General features: G+C 41.9%; 1 protein-coding gene across 40 annotated transcripts in view; it reads left to right on the plus strand.

The window, feature by feature from the left end:
* Positions 1-6685: 6685 nt before the first annotated feature.
* Positions 6686-23478, plus strand: part of MAP2 (microtubule associated protein 2) — a 224578-nt gene continuing 207785 nt past the window's right edge. For 8 of the 40 annotated variants that reach the window (XM_071562690.1, XM_071562704.1, XM_071562709.1 and 5 more), the window contains exon 1: positions 7076-7262. The gene's annotated coding sequence lies outside the window, so the exon portion shown is untranslated. Of the gene's footprint in view, positions 6786-6871; positions 6934-7074; positions 7263-7393; positions 7482-7983; positions 8058-19778; positions 19799-23478 lie in introns of those variants that run through there. The other 32 variants (XM_071562688.1, XM_071562710.1, XM_071562703.1 and 29 more) reach the window with 14 other exon arrangements.

Below are 23478 nucleotides of genomic sequence, written 5' to 3' on the forward strand. Positions count from 1 at the left end.
TCGGGAAGACATCACAGCTGACCATAGAAGGGGTCAACTCTTTTTTCCCCCCTGTTTTATGACAGGGAAGCAATATGAGCAAAATCAGTTATGAAGAGAAGAGTTCATTATAAAATATTATATGCTGGATTTCTGGTCTATATATGGTGACACAGCCCTACTGAGAAAATAAGCACTGAGGGCTATTCCTCATTATTGTTATTTCTTGATTTAACTTTAACATCTATGTGAGCAGTCAGAAACAAAGCTTTCCTGGGAAAATGTTAGTGCTTTTTGATCCCTAACCTCAAAAGCAAGAGAAACTCTTGGTGAAACACACAGTGATGTGCCTAGTTTTTGTGGGGCTCCCTCTAGAACAATAGGGGAAACCGACAAAACTCATAACAAACTGGGACCTAATATGATACTGCGTTACTGTATGAGAGTTCAGCTCATGGGGACTTATGCCACATATATGCGTAATTTATGGAATTTATTTGAAAATAACCTGGAACACTGCCTAGATTTTTTACTTCATTTCCTGTGTACTCGCTTGCCTGTCACTTCTAAACCTGTTTTGCCTCTCACCTCGCAGTGGAGTTGTGCCCAGGTAAAGGCACTTCTTGTACACGAGCTAACTATTAGTTTTATAATGCTTATCCATTGCTTGGACCCAGGGTGTCACTCACAGTAGATTATTCTGCTGCATTATGTTATCTATCGTTCACTCCTTTTTGCCTTTTATGCTTGTTATTGCTATTCTTTTTCTTGTCTTTTCCAGAAAATGGTGCCAGACCACTAGGAAACTGAATTATTAAACATTCATATTGATTTTTCTTGACCATATAGCTACCATTATCATGCAAGGACCTTGCCTTGAGCTATGCAGAAGGGGTTTTTCTAAGTACCTGACAGCTCTCCTCATTCCTTTGCGTCATTACCTTCCCTCTCTTTCCTACCCCATCATTTCCAAGAGGAGGAGACTGAAAACAATTATGTAGAGTCGATTCGTTGCACTGTCAGGTTCCCTTTGCTAGCTGCCACACAAATGATGAAATTTTTCTTTCTTTCACTCCAGAGGTACACAAACAGATTAGCCCATTTGCTGAAAGCCTCAGCACTGGCACGACAGTATCCATGGCAACGCACCAACCTGCGCAAGCATCCACAGATGCTTCAAAATACCAAGTAATGACAAGAAGGTGCTTCAGACAATAGATGTTTATAGGTGTCACAAGCATCTGAAATACTTCTCTCTCCACCCATCAGCTCCTTGATTATAACGTGCTTTGCATTTTTCTTCCAGGTCCTTTGTCAGAATCCAGGATTCAAGGCAGAATTAATCTCTGTTTTGATGTTCGTTTGGTGGGGTGTTTTGTTTTTGTTTTTTTTTTAATTTAGATGACTGGTTGAGGTACCCTATGGGAACGAGCACCCCAAGCTCTGCTGTTAATTTTAATCTTTGAACTGAGTTGGAGTACAGGCTCTTCAAACAATAAAATCGAAACTTGTAATTGAAAAAGAAGTGGTCTATGTCAACTAACTAACAGAGGAGGTTGTGTGAGTGCTTGGGTGAGTGATGATTTGCCACATCACGTTGCATGAGCTACTGCTTTCTTATAGCGATGAGAGATTTAATAAGATCTTATGAACCATTGTTGAGGAATATTTTCATTTAAGTTTATTCACCTGCTGGCATGGCAGAGACTGTTCTACTGTGTTTACAGCTGCTGGTCTTCACCAAACCTATAGGTTATCCAGCTCTGTTTTCAGGTGATAACATTCAGGTGCTCAGGCTACATACCTGAAGCTGGTTGCAGAAAATGTATCAGTTCATTAGACCAGGGGTTTACATGGAAAAACATCTGTAAGTCAGATTGGTAACTGCATCTAGAGCACTCATAGACTGTTAAGTCTTGTGTTGATGATGACCATTGGTTACGAGGAGTTTTATAACATAGCAAACCAGCAGAAAGTCTTCAGGTATTCAGGGCCATCTTCCTGAAATCAGGGAAGTATTTCTACATCACTAAGATGTGATGGGTGTACTTATCAATGAAGCTGAGGCCATTCACAAACCTAGACTGGACCTAGACTGCATGTGTTGTTCACATGAAGGCTGAGTATGAGGCTGAGTTTAAAGTTTGGTAATGGGAAAGAGCCCAAGTATGGCCACAGTTTTGGTAGTAAAAAAGCCCCTTATTCTGTCTATAATGGTTCCACTCTCTTAAGAAGTAACATTGGTGTTTTATTCATAGAAAGGCAGAAAGAAATAAAAGCCCAAACCCAAGATGAACCATGTTGTCCCATATTGTGATGTTAACTTGATTAGGCTAATCTGTTTTCAGATGATGATTTAAGCTTTAGGCTTAGAAAAGGCAGTAGCATTTACATGTTTGAACACAAGAGGAACATATTAAAAAGCCTTATCAAAATTCCACATGAATATCTTATCAGTGCATCAGAGCACTGATGAGCTCCCATGTGCAAGCATGCAAGCATTGTAATAGATTCTTTGTAAGGTCTTTAATCCTCAATAGCTACTCTTGGAAAAATTCAGACTTGCCCCTAGAACAGGAAATTAAATTGCAAACATAGTATATCTCTTGTAGTCTGTCCAGTTTGACTATTCAGTAACTTATGCGTCATAGTTATTTTGAAAAGCAACTTTTTCATATGGTTTTGCTACAGATGCAAAGTGTAAGGAGATTTCACAGCTTATAACTTAATGTGTGTTCTTTTCATCTTCTGTTTGATCCTGTAAGTAGGCAGCAAATTGTTTGTTTGTTTGGGGGTTTTGTTTGTTTGTTTTTGGGTTTTGGTTTTGTTGGTTTTGTTTTGTTTTTAATTTCATTAGAAGACATGGTAAGAACTGACTAGCGCAGTAGTTTTATTCCCACAACTTTCAAGATAGATAAAGAAGGCAAGGCTTGTAGTAGCAAGATACTAGAGATGTCAAAACAAACAACCCAAGCTCAAACTTGTATTTATTGCTTCCTGTCAATCATCATTCTCTGTTATAACTAGAAAATATCAAAAGCAAAAAAAGTTATTTTCCTAGAGAGTTTGTTTTTTTCCCTTCTTGGGGAGATGGAAACTTAATAGCTTAAATATTGTTGTGTGCCCCAGAAAATGGGTTAAAGCAGTGAAAGTTTGTTTAGGTAAAGAGCTTTCTACAGCTGAATCATGCAGGGATCAACACTCCCCTTGCTTCCTTTTGAATACATTTACAATTCCTCCTGTGAGATGTCTCTTATTTGACAAGTTGGACACCCAGCTTTCTCTTCTTCAGCAAAGGAATCATCCCCACAATCAAGGTGTCACAAAACCTCAAGAGCTGAGAGGAAAAAATCACCTGGCTTAGGTAAATGCCAGGGGAAGAAGCTCTGCACAACCATGAACTCTGCAAGGGAACTTCACTATCCATTTTTCACACTGACATGTTGTCCAGGGACCCTTTACTTTTAATCACAGCAGTGAAAAATGAAGACAATCCCTGGAGTACATTGTCTACTGTAATTCTAGTCTCCTTGCATCCCCAAGAGCTGGTGGTACAAGTATTTTGTACCCTCTCTGCTTTCAAATTATTCTACTTCTCATGCAGAGACTGCCTTTTGGCATCAAAAGCATTTAGCAAATTAGAGTGTAGCTCCCTGAATCTAATTCTTCTATCATAATTCATGTGGGTACCTACAGTACCTTGGACAAAAATATCTAAGATAACTAAATCTACAAAGGCAGCGTTGCTCTGATATAAATCCTTCCACTGGGCCAGGACTCACTTTTGCTTAAAGCTTTCCTGTATCAACCCGAGGTATTTAGATCTACAAATGGGTAATATCTTTAAGTAATCTTTGAAAGATAAATGTAATCAAATGGGAGACAGGCAGGGAAAAAAAGGCTTTTACATGGAAATATTACTGTAAATGAGCTGATGACATACAATTGAGTTTTTTTGTCTTAAACAGAAAAAAAAATGGAGTGTAGTTCATGAGTCAAAGCCAGGGCTAAGCACATACTATTTTCAGTGGGAGCTTTTGTTTTGCTTAGTGGTTGATAACCATTTGAAGGAGCTTTTCGGTTCACCTTTCTCTCACATTGCCTCCTTTGGGCACTAGAGGGACCCTGAAGTTTTCCAGCCCATGGAAACATCTCAGCAATGCCGGCGCAGGAGCGCTGCATTTCCCGGCCACCTTACTCTAGGTGTTTCCAATGGGAAAGGTGGTAAGAAACTGCTCAACCGGTCGTTGAACATACCCACAGACCAACATGCCACTGGGAAAAGTGTGCAAAGGGGCTGTAGCCATATTTTCCTTTGTTTCATCATGCAGTTCTTCCCATCATCAATAAATAACAGCTGACTTTGCCTGGACGGCTCTGTTTGCTCAGCTAATGTTGTGACATTGGCACCAAGGCTTGAGTCACTGTGGTTTTGAGAAATTAAATGTTTCCTACCCCAGCTTGAAGTGATGCCAAATACCTAAATTGCCACTACTGCAGCTCAATAAACTGTCAGAGGAGCAGTGGTGGATTATTATTTTAACTACATAGAAAGAGAATATGTATTGATACAAACCCCTTTTAAAACAGCATTTTCCAGCCACAGTTTTAAATGAATCTGTTCTAAAGCGGCTGTAGACCATGTAATTCCTTTTTCTTTTAGCAGCCAGGCAAAAAATCCCCTGTATTTGACTTACTAGAGCTCCATATAGAGATCCATAATTTAGCATGTCAAAGCATTACTATAAAGCTCATGGTTTATGAGGTGATGTAAAAATCTATTTTCTCTTTGTACAAAAAAATCTTTCCCCACTATCTCTTGGTGGGATAATGCTTTTTGATCTCTGCCTGAATATTTCTAATAAAAATATGTGCATGCATTTTAATATCTCTAACAGGAATTAAAAAAATTTTTCCTGTCTTAAAACATCTAGTGTCAACACTGTTGTTGAATATTTAATGTGAAGTATAATGTAATTTGACTACATAATTATCTCAGGGAAAATGGCAACTGCCACACTGGGTTTTTTCCTGTTTATTTTTCATCATCTTTGATGATTGTTTAAAGGAGAGATGGAACTGAATTACTAACTTCCAAGACTTGCCTGCTCTGTCTCTCTATCTCTCTGCAGACTGCTGCTGAACAGACAGGCTGCTGCCATACTGCATCTGAGCCAGAGGCGTTGATTCCTTCATGGCACATGGAATATTCTGAGCATTTCTCTGGTTAGTTACAACACCTCTCCGATCTCTAGGAGTCACTGCACTGTCTATTTATTGTACAGATGTCTTTCCATTAAGACATATTTTCATCTCTTCCATGATATTTGTTTCCAACAAAAGTATAAGCTGTCTGTTGTTTCCCCCTTATTTTTTCTTAATATCATATGCTTTAAGTGAATCTGATTTTCATTAGTGTAACTTCTCCTTGATGAAAGCTGCGTTCCCTCTCAGGGCTTCTTCTGCTTAGGCTTTATGTAAGCCTGCATTCACATTATCTGGGTGGTGAGAGGAAGGGCAGAGTCCCTGTGCTTGCAGGGAGAGGATCCATCAAGGTCTTCGCATGGACACCAAGGCCTCCAAGCAGAAAAGGTCAGTGAAAAGACACTGCTGATCCTCAGGGTGCTGGGGACATTGGTACATATTCCTTATGCCCTGAACCAGCGTCTTTCCTCCTGGCAGCCTGGGAGAAAGACTGATTGCAGCAAATCCATTTCCTCTAAAAGCATCTCCTCCAGATGGATAGACATCACTGATGGTGAGTAACCAGAGGACAAACATGATGGTTTTGTCCTCTTGGTCCAGATCCTGCTCCCTTTGCACACCACTGATTTACAGATGAAATGCAAGAAAACAGCAGTGGTAGGAAGTTCTCTCAAAGAGCTTGAAAAGGGCTCAGGAAAGGGACTGGAAGAAATGTCTGTAGCTTTGCATCACAGCCTCGGACCTTGTAATGAAAAATTCCCAATAGATAAAAATGCTTGATTTGTCATTTCCCAAATGACTTTGTTAACATTGACATGCCATTATTGTGGAATATAATCCAATATAGTAGTTGTTGAGGAACAGCCATCTCTGTATGAAGAAACAGAAGCAGGGGTGGGACCTTGGCTATCCTGAAGCTGAGTTTTGATTGCTAAGACACATATGGCTGAAATTCCAGATATGAAATATTCTGCACCACCTCCTAAAGCCCATGAAGAAAAGGATTGCTCAGTAGTCCTGAAAATCATGCTTGAAATAAAGCTGGGTACCTAAAATTAGTGACATTTTGAAAAAAATAAATAGAGTACTTGCTAATAGTGGTGCAGTAAACTGAAATTAATGTTTAAAGTTTTTGTACTTCAGTATGTGTGATAGGGTGTGTTCTGGGCACCCAAATATAAAGACCTTTAATGTGTCACCTTTATTTAAAAACATTTTCTTTTTAGGCTAATAGATACATGAGATGCTTGGAATTGCTGGTTAAGATTCTGACAGACCGGCTTTTTGAACATGCATTTTTAACAAACCCATTAGAGTAATTTGTTTAGGAAATAGAAGAGGTAAGAAAGCACCATTTGAGTCTTTCATCTCCAGCACAGGGAACTGAAACGATTCTGGTGAGACGAGTCAATGCTATAGCTGCATCGCATCAGTGGCATTGTGGGAGGGATGACTTTGGAATACAGAAACTGTAAGTGATGTTCTGAGGGGGTGAGGAAGCAAGTTCATTCGAGAATCTGCTAAGTGACAAAGTAATAGGCTATCTTTTATTGCCAGATTCCAGGAAATGGTGGGATAGCTCGGCCCTACGAGACCCGTGTGTAAGTGAGCAGCAGCGCGGTGTTTGAGGTACAATAAACCCATTATTTCTTCACCGATCTCACCATTATTCGCTCCCTTTTTCCAGAGAAAAAGGAGGAATTAGACTGAGCTTGGACTTGCACCGTTGGAAGACGCAAATGAAATCAGGTGAGAGGCTTTCGGGACGCTTTCGCACGGGGGCAGGGAGGGCGCGGGCTGAGCGCCCCGCGGCCCGGGTGTCTCCGCAATGCAGGGGCCGGGGCGGGGCGGCAGCGAGGGGCCGCTCCCCCTCCGCCACCTCCACAGCGCGGGGGCCCTGCGGCCGCGGCGGCGGGGCCGGGGCGGGGCCGGAGGAGCGGGGCGGGTCCCGGGGGCTCGCGGCGCGCAGGCGGCCGCGACCCGGCGACAGCCCGAGAGCGGCGGGGCGGGTCGGGCTGAGACGGGCGCGGCGCGTCCTCTGTGTGCCCGTCGGTGCCGGCAGCCGCCGCGGTGCTCAGGTAAGGACCGAGCCGAGCCCCGTCGGAGGCAGAGGAGGAGCGGGAGGCAGGGCGGGGGCGCGGGAGGGGGCTCGGGGGCGCGCGCGCTCCCCGCCCTGCGGCCGTCGCGAGTCCTTTTTGGGGGGCTCGCGCCACGCGGGTCCTGCGCGCCTTCCCCGCCCTCCATCCTTCGGTCTCCAGTCCCTTCTTCGGTCCCGGCCCGGAGTTCGCCTGCCGGAGGTAAAGGGAGGGGTAAAATCGCCCGGTAACGCCCGCTTCACCTTCATGGGGGCAGCTGCCTGCGAGGGCTCTGAGCATCTGGGGGCTGTAAAACCCCTCCGCAGGATGTGACCCTCTGTCCTCTCCTGCCCCCACCCCTAAGCTGCTCTAAGGGGATCTGCGCTGCTGAACAAAGAACGTTGTGTGAGCCGAGGGGTGCGAGGGCTTTGTAAGCGTTGTTAATTTCATCGAGGAGGGGGAAAAAAGCCACCTTAAAAAAGAAAAGATTTCCTGTCTTGAACGCATCGGCCGCAGATCCAGCGAGGAAGCAGCCGTGCACGGGGGGCTTGCAGCAAACAAAGCCTTTTTATGTAAGAAAATGATGTAAAACGTGTCCCGCTCGGACGGCTGCAGGTAGGAAGGCGCAGGCATGTGCCGCGCTGCGGTGCCTGGTGCTGCGCACACCCACCTCGGGAGCCCTGCCCGCCTGTCTGTCCTACAGTGTTGGAGGCGCTCGCTCCGACCTGCCCTTTGGATAAGGTGTGCTTTATGGAACACCTTCGGGGAAAAAAGGGGGTGTGCGGCATGCCGGACACCGTAAGTACGATACTGGCATGGTCAATTTCCCTGTGCAGAAATTTTCAGTTTTCCTCTGAATAAAGATATTCTTTTGTTTTGCTGGTGGGTTTTCATGTAGGCTTCTTTCCGAGACAAAGCAGGAGACTTTCACATGTAAGTGGGCTTTAACAGAGGCATGCTGTAGAGCAGGATTTATACATCCATATGGCTAAGTCTTACTTATTATGGGTCTCCAGCGTCCCTTTTCATAATCTGCCCTGTCTTTGTGGTCGTATCAATAAATCATACTCCATCCTTTCTCAAAAAATCACTTGCTGTCCAGCATTTGTGCTGCTTGCAGTTTTGGAAACCTATCTCTTTTGTTTTCTGAAGGGTCCTTCCTTGCAGGGTTGAAGCATGTATCCTTTCTGTTCTTGTTCTTCCCATTTGCTCCACAAATCTTTGTTTTCTCCCCGTGAAAGAACCTGTTTCTTTTCACCTGTGCTGGTTTAAACTTGCAGGGATGTCTAGACTGCAGATCTCATAGCCTGTGCACGCAAGAAGAGGTCTAGCTGCAGACTGTATTTATTTTCTATAGCTTCTCTTGCGTCCCTCCTGACTGGATGATGTGATTACGGCACCTCAGCCCTTGCCTGACAGGAGAATGTGCTGAGAGGGCATGACCTAGTGAAGTTACCCCTGCCATTACGTCATAGATCGCTAAGAAGGATTCACCAACAATGAGAGAATAGACACTTTACCTGAATGTGCTAAAAACTCTCTTCAGTTAGCGTGGAGACAGTCTAGTTAAGTTTGTGGATGTTGTTCATTTCTACTGCTGATATTCTGAAAATGTGATGTGTAAAATGGAGCCTAAACTTGCCCCTGTAGCACTTTGGTCTGGAAACCACCAAATTCCTCACTCCATATTTCATTTCATCCCTTTGCAAAACATTGATGATGCACTTAGCAGTGGGTGAGACACCAGTCTTAATGTGGCACCAGACCCCAGTCTTAATGTGGCACCAGCCTCCTGGAGCTCAGACAGGTGAGCTAAAGCAACACACTGAAAATAAATCCACTGGCTTAGTGAGGCCATTCAGTGTGGAAATGAAACATGTAGGTGAGCCCTGGTGCAGCAGTGCTCTGGGAGGAGGAGTGATGTCAGCAGTGGAGCATGGTGCCCTGAGTTCTGTCTCTTTCTTCTCATCTTTTATCTCATCAGGCGTCAGGATTTGGTTAATGGAACTTCACAATTTGCTGCACCCATATTGAGTACTGCTTGGAGGGGTTTGAGAGTAGCTGAGGAGCTGTCATCCCAAGAATAAAAAGTTGCTCTTCTTGTGTAGAGTTTTAGCACACTGGAGGGCTGCTTGTTGTGCTTATAATGCAGATTGTTAAATAAAGCGGCATTTGCACCCTTGATTTAGAAGTCTGATGTAATTGTTACAGTATGTTAATTTTAATATGTTTGCATAATAAAGAAATAGTTGTAATTTAATGATCCTTGAGGTGCTTGCCTAGGCACAAGCGCCTGATCAGGCACTATTGCTGCAGTCTATGGGTTAAGAATTCCCTTCTTGCTGGATGTTTCCCCAGAGGTGCACCTTTCCTTTCAGCCTGTGTCATGCTTCTTTCTGTTCGAGTTACCATTTGCTAAACCACCTATCTGGATTCATGGAGGAAACATTTGCTCTGTGTGCTGGCACCAGTGGGCTCTCATCCCTCTAGCACTGGCAGTGTGGTTACTTAAGAGCTGTCTAAGCTGTGGAAATTGCCAGAAATCCCTAAACACGGAAATGGGGGATGCGGCCCGTTGCGGACTGCTGGGTTGTTTCAGATATCACCCCCAGTGTGGCATGTCACATAGGTGTGCTGGAGACAGGTTTGTTTTCTTAAAGCAGTTGGAAGAGAAAGAAGTCAAAAAGAATTTAGGATGTGAGAACTTTATGATGATGCCTTTCAGAAAGTCACCTTTTGATTACTAACATCTCTGCAAAGTCACAAGCTATTGACAGAGCTTGTAATGCAGCTGCAGTATCTGTGAGAGCTGAAGTCTGATCTGCCGTGGTGGGACAAATTACAATTAGCTTAAGAAAGGAAAACTAAAGCTCTGATAGGAGTATTTTTCTATAAATTGTGGGTCTGTCCAAGGGCCTGAATTCTTTACATATGTTTTACCTCTAGACCAGGCAGTGGCTGTGCTGAGAACTGATCTGGTAAAACATCTGGCACACAGCCAAAGGGAAAAAAAAACATCCCTTGGCTTTATTGGTGTTCCCAAAAAGGCATTCCTGCCTGCAGGACACTTGTAGATGAACTGAAGCCTTACATAGGAAGGGATTAGGGAGTGTTGCAGTTAGCGTGCACTTGCATAATGACCAGAAATTTGGAAATCTCTAATAGGGCTCCTTGGTGACTTCACAAGGTCCTCTCTGAACTGAATTATCTGACCATCTGGGTATTTTCTTTCTGTGCTGCCTTAAAGTACATGTGTTTACTTGATGAAGAAATAAAAATTATACATGTGCTGGTATGTAGAATTGTTCCTAAGATGCAAGGATGCTTGTTTTGGTCCATCTGCGTTTATTCAGTTGTTCAAACACGCCCTTGAAAGTCAGCCTTAAGCATGTTTAAAAATCTAACATGTTTTTACAGAAAAGAGAATGTTTTGCTGAATAGAAAAAGGATAAATTCAGGGTATGTGGACTCAGTGATGAACAACCCATGATGATATTTAGTGGTGCCAAGTACCTCTAGAGTAAGCATGGAATTGAACAACATGAATTTCCCTCCCCAAACACACATGCACATGCTAAGGCAGATTAGGGCGGGTGCTTTTTCTTGCATTCTTTTGCTTCATATACAGGTGTGCTTATTAGCAGCAGCTCTGTACTGCATCTCAGCTAGTAAGAAAAAATAGCATGAGACTGAGATCCATCGGGTGGAGCTGATTTAGAGGATTGGTGCTGGAAAGGAGAGGTGGTTTAAGTCTTTTGCCTCAGTAAAGGAAAAAGATGTATTTCATGGGTAGGTTTAATCACATGTTATACTACTATACTGTAGGATAGTGTTTTAGAAGGAGATTTAGTGTGACACTTGTAATTGCTTTCTAGGTATTGGAGGAAAGGACTGATGTATCCATGGGTTTAATTTGGATTTCTCTGTCCACATGGGTTACTGTACTAGCTGTTAAGAAGATTTGAGGTCTTGATTGACCCATTTTACTTTAACACTAATTGTTTGCTGTTGCATTAAGGAGAAAAGATGAGCTAATGCTATTGCTCCTTATGGTTTTACACTCATTGCTGTTTTTGCCTACGGCAGTCTCGCAGATGAAACTGATCTTTGTTCTTTTGTCTTGACTGGGGAGCTGACAGGGAGTGGTAATGAGACAACTGCTTCAGAGTGTCGGTGTTTATGCTCACTATCCTGCATCTTGGTTAAAGTGCCAGTTTGAAAGGAGTTACTGTGAAAAGGTGTGGGTCGGGTAACCTCAATAATATAATAAATTATTAAATCTCTTTGTTTTCTATAATCTATGATACAGGTTAATGCTGGTTTATAGGCTTGACTTATGATATGCTGTTTATCTTTTAGTATTTTTAAATGTGTTGTTTTTCTGTCTGTGGTGTAGTGAGTGTTAGTTTATTTTTGCACATGGTGTTCATCTTCCAGATAAAATATGTATGTATCTGTATGTCCATATGGTATGAGGATGACAATGTCCCATTACAACTGGTAGTGTTAAGTGGAGAAAATCAGTATAACTGTTGAATTCATTGAAGCTACACCTGACTAGCACCATCTGGAAAAAGACAATGCCACTTTCAGCTCTGTTTTCTGATTATTGAAAATCTGGGGTACTTTTTTGTGTCAGGGAAATAATCAGTTTATACTTGTAAATTCTTAAGTTATGGATTTTTAGGAAGAATTAAGCCCCTCTAGAAAATTCTACTTCTTCATTTAGAATTGGCACTCGTGGGTGTGGGGATCTGAGGAATATTTGTTGTCTTGTGTTGGTCAAGCCCCTGGCAAGAAGTAGGAAGAGTTCTTTTGGTTAGTACATCCAGTAACTGTAATGCAGTTAGATCCCAGTAGCTTCCAGTGGGTTGAATCTATGAAAAGTTACTTTTCTTTTTGTGTAACTTGTCATTTTGTCCCCTGAGGGATTTTTAAACTAAATTTCAATAGCCATTTTCAAAATTATCTGTATTTAAAGTCTATGCAACCTCTGAATAAACAACACAACCCCCACCCCCTCCAAACACACCAAATGCAATAGTCCAATCATGTCAGTTAACTTGGCAACATTTAATTATAGGACCTATTGATTCAATTACTCCCATGTTTCACTTCATTTTCTGGAGAGAATGATAGGGACTGGTTTCTGGTTTAAAACTAGGAACAGTCAGTTCTGTGTTGAGGAATATAGATTATCTTGTAGAAGAGCTGCTTCCATGTGCAAAACTTGCCACTTTTCCTGAGGTTTTGATCTTGGATGAACAAAGTTAGGAAATACCTCAAAAGAGAACATGAAGTAGGAATAATACAAAGGTTCTGAACAGAGTTATGGATATGCTTTCAAACACTCTGACCTTGGTCCGAATTTGATCCAGAGATGAACAGTAGAGGGGCTACGAACATTCAGAAGTGGCCTGTGTGCTTCACTGCTGGGCCAGAAACCTGTGTCTGTTGGCTATGAATGCAAATTGATTGGCCTCTTTCCTTATGTAGTTCAACCATGGTGTCGTCCAGGCTGTGCCCAGAGGAAGCCCGTCTGGGTTTGAGGTACAGTTCTCCTCACTTTGTGTAGAAGGTATCTATATAACTTGTCAACCCAGTGCAGGCAATTGCAAGGTGCCAGACATAAAGCGCAAGGACACCCCTATCTCCAGAAAGGCTTGGAGACTGTGAGCGAAGCCTCTTGTCTGTCTGCTTTGAAATAACTGAAAACATTTGTTCAAAATCCTCTGACTTTAAGGAGGATTCAGTTCTGGTTTTGAATTTTGGTTACCTGGAAGTCTGGTTGGCTTGTTTCAGTTAACCAGCTCTTTTTCTGTAAAGTTACTGTTGTCTGCACCAGCCTCTCTGTGACTGCCAGGTCTGAGCAGAAAGATCTGATCCTCTCACAGGGACTTTGGCCAGACACGAGGCTCAACGCTGCAACGTGATGGCTCCCAGTGCCAACAGCTAACACTTGCTGATGTTAACAAGTTTTCACTGTTCCCTGGGTGTTTGCTGAACAGAGACCTCACAGCTTTTTAAAGCTCCTGCCCCATTGTTGCAGCTGCTTCCCCATGATCTGGTAAGGTTTGCTTGGGCATCCGTTTCTCTTCTGGCCAGGTGGTATCACTCAGCAGAGCTCCTGCTACCTTTGTTTGAGCTACTGTGACTGTGGCTTGATTACCATCAGCTGTATGTCCAGGTGCAGCGTGCCCCTCACTGAGAAAGCCCTGTCTGCTGGTGCCTGATGTGCTTTTCAAGGTGTTGGGCTGCTGTTTGTAGCTTCTGTCACAGGGCTTCCCTGAAGCAAATACTAACTTTTATTTCCCTCAGCAATTAGCAAATATTCAAAAAAGCAGAGAAGAAAATCCAGGGGCCCAAAAAGGAGAGATGCAGGAGTGAAAGCTGAATGATTTGCAAAAAAGGAGAATAGATCTTGCTCAAGGAGTGTCTGGGTAATTGGTCATTCATATCCCATCATGCTTGTCAACTTGTAGCTTGGTATGGGAGAGAATCAGAGATGAAGCTGGGTGTGATAGCCCTGAGCTGCTTCCTTACTTGCAGAATTACCCTGCCCTTCTTCAGTGCTCTCCTGCGTTTGTATTAGAAAACATGTGGTGCACGGAGATAGCCACAGGAATAGGGGGGAGTTTTCTGAAGTAAGAGTAAGCTTCTCCAGATCTGTATCAGAGTTGTTACTGATTTGTACTGATTCAGTCAGGGCAGAGTTTGGGCCAAAGGATGCTCTTCACAGGCAGTCAGCATGGTCAGAATGCACCTGGAAGTCAGGATCTGTGTTGCTTGGAGTCCAGATCAGACTTGGCATTTAGGGTTGTGGCTGTGTGTCAGGAAGGAAGGTAGCAAGGTAGTTCTTTGTCCCCATCCTCTGTCTTTTGTAACATGATTCATTTGATGTCCCATTAAAAAATCTCCCCCTGGAAAATTTTGAAGAAACTCATAAATCAGGAGGAAGGAAATTGTGTATTTCTTTTCTCTTAGGGAGATAAAACATGTGAATTTCCTGAAGTAGTAAAGAGAAAGTTGGCAAACATGTGAATTTCCTGAAGTAGTAAAGAGAAGGTTGGCAAACATGTGAGAGAGTAATTTACAAAAAAAAAAGGAAAAATCAAAGAAGCCTCTCTCTGTGGGAAAGGCAACAGTTAATAACCTGATTAATTCCAAAGAGCTAGAGATAGAGTGTGGTAACTAAGAGCTTTCATTCCATGTTCTTCTGCAAAGTTAAGCTTTACGGGATGTAGAGAACTGGTTGTGCTTCTGAATAAGACTTAGCAAAATATTAAATATAAGCATTTTATATTACCCAGTGCTACCTGTTAGAGCATATAATAAATTTATGTCTAATAAATAAAAGGAATTTTGTAATATGACAAATTCATATCTGTGATTTTATATTCCACAGTTTACCAAAATTGGCAGCACTGATTTATAGATAATATTTATAATCCTTCAGTTTAGATAACTTTAAATGGCATGCTACTAGTGTTCCTTGAAACACTGTCAGTATTTTGAATGCTGTATTAAAAATACTCATAAATATGCCTTTCAATATGAATAGTTGAGAATTTACTTGTGGAATTCATTTGGGGAAAAAATGTAGCTAAATTGCATTTATTTAGAATGACCTCTAGTACAAAACTCATTCTGTGAGCAAAAAACGTTGAATTCAGTCAGGTTTCTTTATTCTTTTGCCTTCATTTGTCTTGGTCCATTACATGCTTGCAGCCATCACTGTTATCAATGAATGAAATTAATAATATGTTGCAAAGCTTTATTTCATAATTACAAGCAGACAAAAGTTAGAAACACACTTTCTTATTTTACCATACTTGTAATGTTGATTCTTCAGCTGCAAGAATGGTTGTGTGTTTGTTTTGATGGTAAGGCTGGTATCAGAGTGCCAGCACTCACCTGCGTTATTGCCTTTAATTACCCACAGGCACAGTCATCAACCTCTCCCACCAGCCACCTCTGCAGCCTGGGAGGCCTTTTAGGGACTGACTTGTGCAGGTGCTGCCAGTGTTGCTTCATGTGCACCAAGCAGCTGTAATTATGGGGATTTTCTGTTCTTTGGTTCTTCCGGACCAAGTTGCCTTTGAAGCACTTACAGCCAGCTCAGGCTTTGAGACACTGATAGTAAGTCATATCTGCTGAAACAATGCTTTATGCTTTGCTTTGAAATCTCTTTATGAACTTGATTCTACTTGTGTAGCACAAGTGGATATGTACACTGCTATTTATGAGAGAGTAGTCCTTGATTGTAATTAATTGTTTTTAAAGGTGCTGACAATGACAAAATGTAGTTGTTGGAAGGCGTGTACCTTTGTGAGCCAGCAGATAAAATTGCTACTGGCAGTTGAAGGCAGATACTGCTTTTTTGGGTAGGGTCCTGAATTTTCTGTTTTATTCCAGTGAGGGGGACAGAGCAACATGGTGAATATGCAAGCTGTACTTAATGTGTAAACAGGTTACTTTAAGGATAAATTCTTCTGTCACCTGTTACAAGCAGGAGGAGGGAATAAGTGCTTGGGAAAAAATACTAGGCAAAGCTAATGTTTTCCATACTTCAGGAAATGAAGCTGTGTTTGCTGCTAGGTTCAGAAAGAATTATTTCCTTGAAGACATGGTATTACAGAGTTGGCATTATGAGGCATTACTCTGAAACACCTCTGTGGGCAGCACCAGGTGATTGGTTTTGCCCTTACCTCCCTGCAATTCTCAGGTGAATTTCAGTTATGAGATTTCACTCACTTGAAAGACTTGAGTTACTCTTGTTTCTAATTTGTTCTATATACTGGTAGAAGTTGTATTTTTTTCTGAAGAGGGTGGAATTTTCTTCCATATTTTAAGTTATTGCAAGGTCAGCCTCAGTGACATTGCCTATTCCAGTTTGCAGTCAAGTAAGTGATTTATTTGTGTCTTGGGATGAGTGAGAGACTGAATATTTTACATGCAGTGTGTTTTCTCTGATAATGTTTTGGTGTCTTTCTTTCTTATCCAACGGAGAGGGAAGGTAAGTGAAACGTGAGTTTTCCTCCACTGAGGGAGTGATCTCTGCACACATTAAAAAGGCAGAAAAAGAGGTCGAAGGTGTCTGTTATGTTTTCATTTGGAAAGTTAGGTGTGTAGACTTGTTTCAGCTGTAACTGGTAGGTTTCAGAGCATTTGTCTGTTCAGGATTATCAGCAGCTGTTGAACAAAAGATATAAAGAAGCTGTTATCTCCTTATATTCCCCTCTTTTCCAAGCATGAAATAACTTTCTTTAGGGTTTTGTTCCCCTCATGGCTTTGGAGTTGGAAGGTGGTGTATTTATTGTTTGCACTACTGCCCTTACCTGCAGGCAAGGCTTGATCTAGATCCGAGTATAATCTTCCTAGGTCAGTAAAGAAGCCCTGCCCCATGCCCGTGTCAATAAGCAGATTAATAGCTTTTTGAAAAATGTTTTGAGGCTTGTGAAAATAATTTCTAGCAGAAACTTGCATCTTAATAGATATTAAAATATGCAAATAGTCAAATGAACAAGCAAGTGTGCCTCTAGTGTAAAGGTTCTGTATCTAGTTACTTGTTGATACTTCCCTTTCAATGATGGATTTACTCTGCAGCTGAACTTGAAAATCCTTCACAGCTGGCAGGGGTCCTAGGCAATTTTCCTTTCCACTGTAGGTATGGCTGCATTTGAGTATTTATCTATTTTTATTCGTTGTTTTTCAGTTTAATCACTCATTTTGTATTTCAGCTCTGGGCAGAACTAAGAAACTCACTATATAGGTAAAACCATAGAATAATAGCCATGTGATGTTCTTCTCTTGGACCTTGTTTTGAAGTGAGACGTTGCTCGTTTTCTGAGGAGCTTACAGGAGTTTGGAATCATGGACAGGACAACTGTGTGATGGGCAGTGCATTTGAGCTGGTGGGTCTCTGGGCTAGTGGTGAGAGCCTCTGGCATGTCCATTACAGGTGTGCTGCTGGTTTTGGTTTTAGCTTGTCCTGTTTGCTTAGGTTCTGATCCACAGCAGAACTTGCAAAGCACTTCTTGGCTTGGAAATGTTTTCATTGGGGATTTTCTGGGCAAATTTCAGCCTGGTCTTTCCAAAATGATCTGAAACCGTTCCTGAGAACTTGCTACTGCCAGTGCCCAAGTAAACGTTTGCTGGCTTTAGCCTGAAATACGAAGTGCTTTATGCAAACTACATTTTAGCACAATATTGGGAACCAGGAGAAAGCCTTTCAATTTGGTAGTCTGGGATGCTTATCTCAGCTGGTGCTGTGGGGGTCCTGTTTGCTCCCACGGTGCCTGACCTTGTGGGAAGCCAGTTCACTCAGCCGAGCCGGGGCAATGCCAGTGCTGTACTAAATCTGTTTACTTTCTACCAGTTCAGCTCCCTAAGTTGCTCCAGAGCACTGGTGAAGGGAAGGGGCAGGAATGTGTGCCTGAGAACTGGAAGGCCTTTACTTGTATGAAAGAAGTTAATTCTCCATTTTGAAAATAAAGGTCACAGCATCTAATCTCCCCGGTAGGTTGCATTGCTCCCTAAAAGAAATCAAATTACCCCAGTCATGAATCTTGCGTAGTACATTTTAAACCACATGCTTTTTATATAAATGGTTGTTGTAGTTTTGATGTAAATTCTCTCCCTGCCACTAACTCCCCATGCCATTAGTTAACAAAAGAAGTAGTTAACTACTACCAATTCCTTCTTGATCATTTTGGGTGGGACTTCACACAGCTCTGGGGGAAGGTTGGAGCTGCATGTGCTGGCTGTCGGAGAGAAACCTTTTTCTCCTGCTCCTCGCTGCTCCTGTGGAGTAAGCTAGTTTTTTTCTTGCAACTGCTATTTCTCCTGATTTCGGCACTGGGGCCCCGGTCGCCACTCCAGCCTCACCATTGCCGGCAGTGTCTCGGCCGCCCACCCCACCGCGGCAGAGACCCGAGAAAGAGGAGTCACAGCTGCCTTTTGGGACACGCTGCAGCTCTCCACTTCCAGCTTTCCTTCTTCGTTTGGGACAAAGGACAAGGAGAGAGAGAGAATTCATCTGAGTGCTCGCCGCTCGTCTCTGCCTCGCTGGGGAAACTCACCCTGCAGCCGGCCAAGGTGTGGCACTGACACTGTCCATAAATGCAGCTGCTCCAGGAGGAGCCTACCGTTTGGGGGCTGTTCTCTTTTGTTTTCACTTGTGGTGTTGGGGGAGTAGTTTGCTCTGGTCTGTTTACAGTTGTATCTATATTTACATATATATATATAGTAGTTAAGAACAGTTATCCTTCTTATATCCATTTTCTAATTAAAGTTCCTTTTCTTAAATTTAATAAAGAGTGATGTGATTATTGTGGAGGAATTCTCTCCTCTGCTTTTTGGTAAACATTTTGGGTTCTTCCCTCAAACTAAGACAATGGTGTTGTTCTAAAAAGTGCTCTTACCTTTTAATTTAATTTGTTTTTTTGATTGTGAGTGAAGAAGACAAGACTGGTTACAGTCAAATTGTTACACTTTGCTCCCTTCCTATTAACAGTCAGAAATGCTGTTGGTGCAGTCTTTTTCTGGTAGTCATGGTATGTATGGTAATAAACAACCCTTTCAGGCTTTCTATTGAAGACTCTGAACTTTGCTGTGCTGCTGCTGACTTGTTTGCAATAAAGCCCTTGCCTGTGTCTTTCATGAAGGACTATCTTGAGATAGAAATTGTCTTCCTTGGAATTAGGGGAGGAGGAGGGATGTGTTGTTGTGAAGAAGAGCTAAGCCAGGGAACACCTGGCAACCAGATGGCCCTTAGCATGCTGCATTGTATCCACACCTTCATGAAGGATTACTTTGTCTCTGGGTAATAGATTTAGAGGTTTGAGGTCACAAAGAATTAGAAAGTTGTAGCCAGCTGCAATTAAACAGGAGTTATTTTTAGAGGACAAAGAACTGAGCTGAAAGCTGAATTAGAGCTACTTGAAATGTTAGGGCTCAAATACTATGGGCGATATTTTCTAGATGACCAACAAAAGACCCCGTGCACTCCAGTCAGAGGCACAAAGCAGCCCAGCGTGGTGGCAGGTGGGCTGGAGACAGTAGAGCTGTGAGCAATGGCAGTAATGTGGAACTGGCATTAATTATTCTGCTTCTGGAGGGCAGCTGCCAGTATATGCTTGCCTCTGAATTTTGTGTGTGTAACAGATAAGGGCTGTTCAGACTGTTTTAGAATATGATTGTGTGGTTTGCACTGTGATTTATATAAGCCTGGGTCAGTATCTTACATGAATGTTTTACCTGCATTTAATGTTGTTTTGTATTTCCCTTTCACTGTGCCTGCAAACCAGAAAGAGCAAACTCAAAGGTTTTTAACTGAGAATATCAGTAGGAAAATGGAGATCTGGGAAGAACAGTACCCAAGCCTTTTCTGTGTTGGTGACCAGTTAGCAGCAGCAATTGGTGGCATGTGATGGGTCAGGAATTTGGGCTGGCCCTGTGTGGGTGTACCGAAGTGAGCAAGAGCAAACTACTCTCCCTCCTACATCCCCAGTACTCATCAGATGAGCCTACTCTGGCAGGTAAGAGGTGTGGCACTGCTGAGGTGTGGGTAGGTTTCGGCTGTCTTACTGCTGCACTGGGAGATGCCTCTTCTTGAGGGGGTTGTTCTGTGGATCAGTGGCTCCGATCTCCCAGCTCTCGCTGAATCCAGAACTGGTTGATACCATCTTGCAGGACTAACCTGCTCACTGCCCTGCTTTGAAAGGTCTTGAGGTACGTTGTGGGAATAACAAACAAAGAAGACACTAGTCAAGGGGCTGTGTAAACTCAGATTGCCATTCTTACATACATTTTGGAATCTTTGGCAGGTTGCTCATTACTTTTGTTCTAGTGACATTGATGGAATCATAAGCATTGCTGGCTTTTATCCTGTGTATTCTTTGAGCAGCTTCTTTGCAGAGAGTATATCTCTTGTTGCTTTCATTTTAAAATGTTGGTAAGCACAACTTGAAAATATTTATCATTGAAACATCAATTTAATTGCTTGTTACTGTTGATATCAAATTTATTGTGAATTTAATCCAGTGAGTTCTGAGGAATCTACCTAAAAAAGCTTGGTTTAGATATCACTTCAGTTTTTAAGGCTACTATTTGTGTGGTTGGTTCCGCAGCCGAGATTCTTGTTAAAGACAAGCTAACTTGCATTATATAGTGGAAGTGTTTGTATTTTCTTAAAGACAAGCTAATGATACCATACCATGATATGGGGCAGCTGCATGAGTATGAAACAACTGTCTGGAAAGGGTGGATCAAGTTGTTTAGTAAGTCTTTTCATTTTCTAGTCTCTGAATCTGAAAGATGATATGGTATTTCTTATTTTACCCTCGTGAGAGGAAAAATAAATCTTCTCTGTTCTTGAAAGCTACTGCCCCAGGTTAGGCAGTCCTTAGACAGAACAGTTTGCTATCCAGAGAGGCTGTAATATCCTTTTGCTCTGTGTTGGTGGTGTCTTCAAGCAGCGTAAAACCCCACAGCAGCAGCTTGGAAAGAAAAGCAGGGGGAATGTGCCTGAAGGATTTACTGTGCTGCTCTTAGTTTTCCCCTGAGAAGAGCCCAGCTTGAAGCTGAAATTAAAATGTAAATCCTAAAATAGGCATAATTAGGGTACTTCCTTTAGAAAATGTCTGGTGCAGACAGTTTCAGTTTCTGTCAGTGTGCAGTTTTTTTCAGTGAAGTGTTTGAGTAGTGAATGAGAGAGGAAATGATTAGCAGTTGCAGGCTGTGTTGGTGCTCTCCCACTTGGGAAAGTTGCACTGAAGAATAGAGCATGACATTTTTTTCCCCTACCAGTCCTGCTGCTGCAGTGTGTAAACCTGGTGATGATTTGTACTTCTAAATGTACAGAATTACTGGTCTAGTAACATATTGTTACTAGAATAAGCAGAAAGTGGTGATACAGATCCTGTTGTGTTTCATGCAGCATTTTGCAGAGTTGGGATGGAGAACTGGGATGTCTTGGGGTTGGGGGGGCTGTCATGGGACTGCCAAAGTGCTGAAGCCCTCTGAAGTGGGTTGCAAGGTGGTTTGCTTTTGGTAGGAATCTTTACTTTGTCTCTGCTGGGCTTGTGTTAGTCCTTGAAAGAAGCATATTTTGTAGAAACATTTGAAGTGGCAACCCAGGCACAATAACCTCATTTTTGTCATGGAGTTGGAATTAATTCTAACACTGTGGGGAACTTGGTGAAGGCCTGAGCATGTATGAAGCAGTAGGGGGAATCTGAGCTGAATTTTCTTTGGAATGGGCCTTGGGAAGCAGGATGGGAATCATTCCCAGCCGAAAGCTGGAAGTGAGTGTTGGTTCTTGTTCTTTTGTATTGGGGTTTTAGCACCTGCTTTCACACTAAATGAGCTGTTGAGAATGTTGGGTGTCTGTGTAAAGGTGCTTACAGCTCTGTGTGTGTCTGACAACTTTGGCATATTTGCTTGATAGATGTTTAGCTTCTTTTCATTTTTTTTCCCTGGAAAGACTTGTGTGATTTAGGGAATGTGAATGACAGAATAGTTGCAAGATTCCAAATTTATACCCACTTAATATTGTTTATAATATTACTTTTCCTCAGGAATGCAGTGAAGTACTTTAACTTATTGTGGTATATGTGATATAGACATTCATAATCTAAAGAGATCTTAAATGGTCTTGAGTATTATGGGTAAGGCCAGAAAAAGGTCACTTTCAGCCCAGCTTTTTTGACAGTGTTATGAGAGGGAGTTCGGTGTGATTCAGTCATGTTCGTGTACATTGGTGTTTAATTTTGATGGCCTAGAGGCACGAATAATATTATAGCAGTGCTATAAAATAGTGGTTTTTCACATTGTCTAGCTTAACACATTAACCAGTGAGGCAGAAAGCAAAGCAGATGTTTGTTTTCCTTTTTCCATACTGAAGAAGCTGTAGTTCAATTTTGGTTTTGCCATTTAGATTTTTTTATGGTGACAACTGATGAAACCATGCTGTTAGTCAGATGGAAAAGTGCATCTTTATAAAATGTCATTTGAAATACTGGAAAATGCCTGACTGGGCTAATGCTATGACTTATTCTAAGCAAATAGCTTTGATACTTTCTGCAGTCTCCTAGAGTCATATAATGGTCTACTTTAAATCCTGTATTTGTGAATCTTGAGCTATGACTCAGGGATTTAATTTTTTTTTTCCTTTGAGGAAGAGACTGAAATAAAGATGACTTTCTACAAGCACCCAATCCTGAAGCTGACTGAATTTTGTAGAGAATTACTATATTTCTGTGATAGTTTTAAACCAACTCAGTCCTTTGCTAGAGAATTATCCCTGTTTCATAATACTGTTTGTCACTTACCAAAATTCTTTGGGAAGACTTGAATTCTTCATGGACTTGATAGTATGCCAAAGTGCTAAGGATGTTAAATTTACTTACAGAACTCATTGTGTTTCTGTGAAGTTCCCCACGGCTTTTCCATACTGATTAGCATTGATGCCTTATATTAATTTTCAGTAAACTTTCTGTTATACATCCATACTCTTAAAAATATTGATGCATGTGCATATCTGTGTGTGCACATAAATAACTCCACTGAGCTGAGTGGAACTTCTTATACAAATATTACTGTAGTCCAATACTTGGACTGTGTTAAACAGAAATAGTGTCAAGAGTAGAGACATTATTGCCAATACATGAGAGCTGTCACCTGGACAGTTTCCAAGTGAAATATGTTTTACCTGCACTCAGGGCTACTTCATGCGGTTTTGTACTGATGCACACAACTCCTTCTGCTTCCTACAATCACATGCCAGAGAAATAGCACATACAGAAGAACTGCAAATAGGAAGCTTTTCCCCATGACATTAATGACTTGCACAGTAAGAATAATGTTGTACTAGACCAAGGAAATAAATTGTAAAGAACGTCTTTGGATAGTCTGTCAAACATGGTGTGTAATAAAGTACATGTAATCTGTCAGTTCAGTGCATATTCTAAAATGTAAAGAATTACAGAATAAACTGTACACGTGTTGAAATATGTACATTCATATTGTAACAATCTTAATAATCAACAAGAAAAGAGTTATAAAATAATCTTCTTCATTTCCTGTTTTGTGCTACTTGCCATGCTGAGATGATTTCTGCAGTGCATATTGGTAAGTATGCTCCTTATTCCCCTTGGTTGTGTGAATTGTAATTGTGAGGACCTTAAAGGGAAGAAACAGGTTTTGTTTCTTGTTCTGC

This window comes from Pithys albifrons, chromosome 8 (genome assembly GCF_047495875.1).
Source record: "Pithys albifrons albifrons isolate INPA30051 chromosome 8, PitAlb_v1, whole genome shotgun sequence".
NCBI lineage: Eukaryota > Metazoa > Chordata > Aves > Passeriformes > Thamnophilidae > Pithys > Pithys albifrons.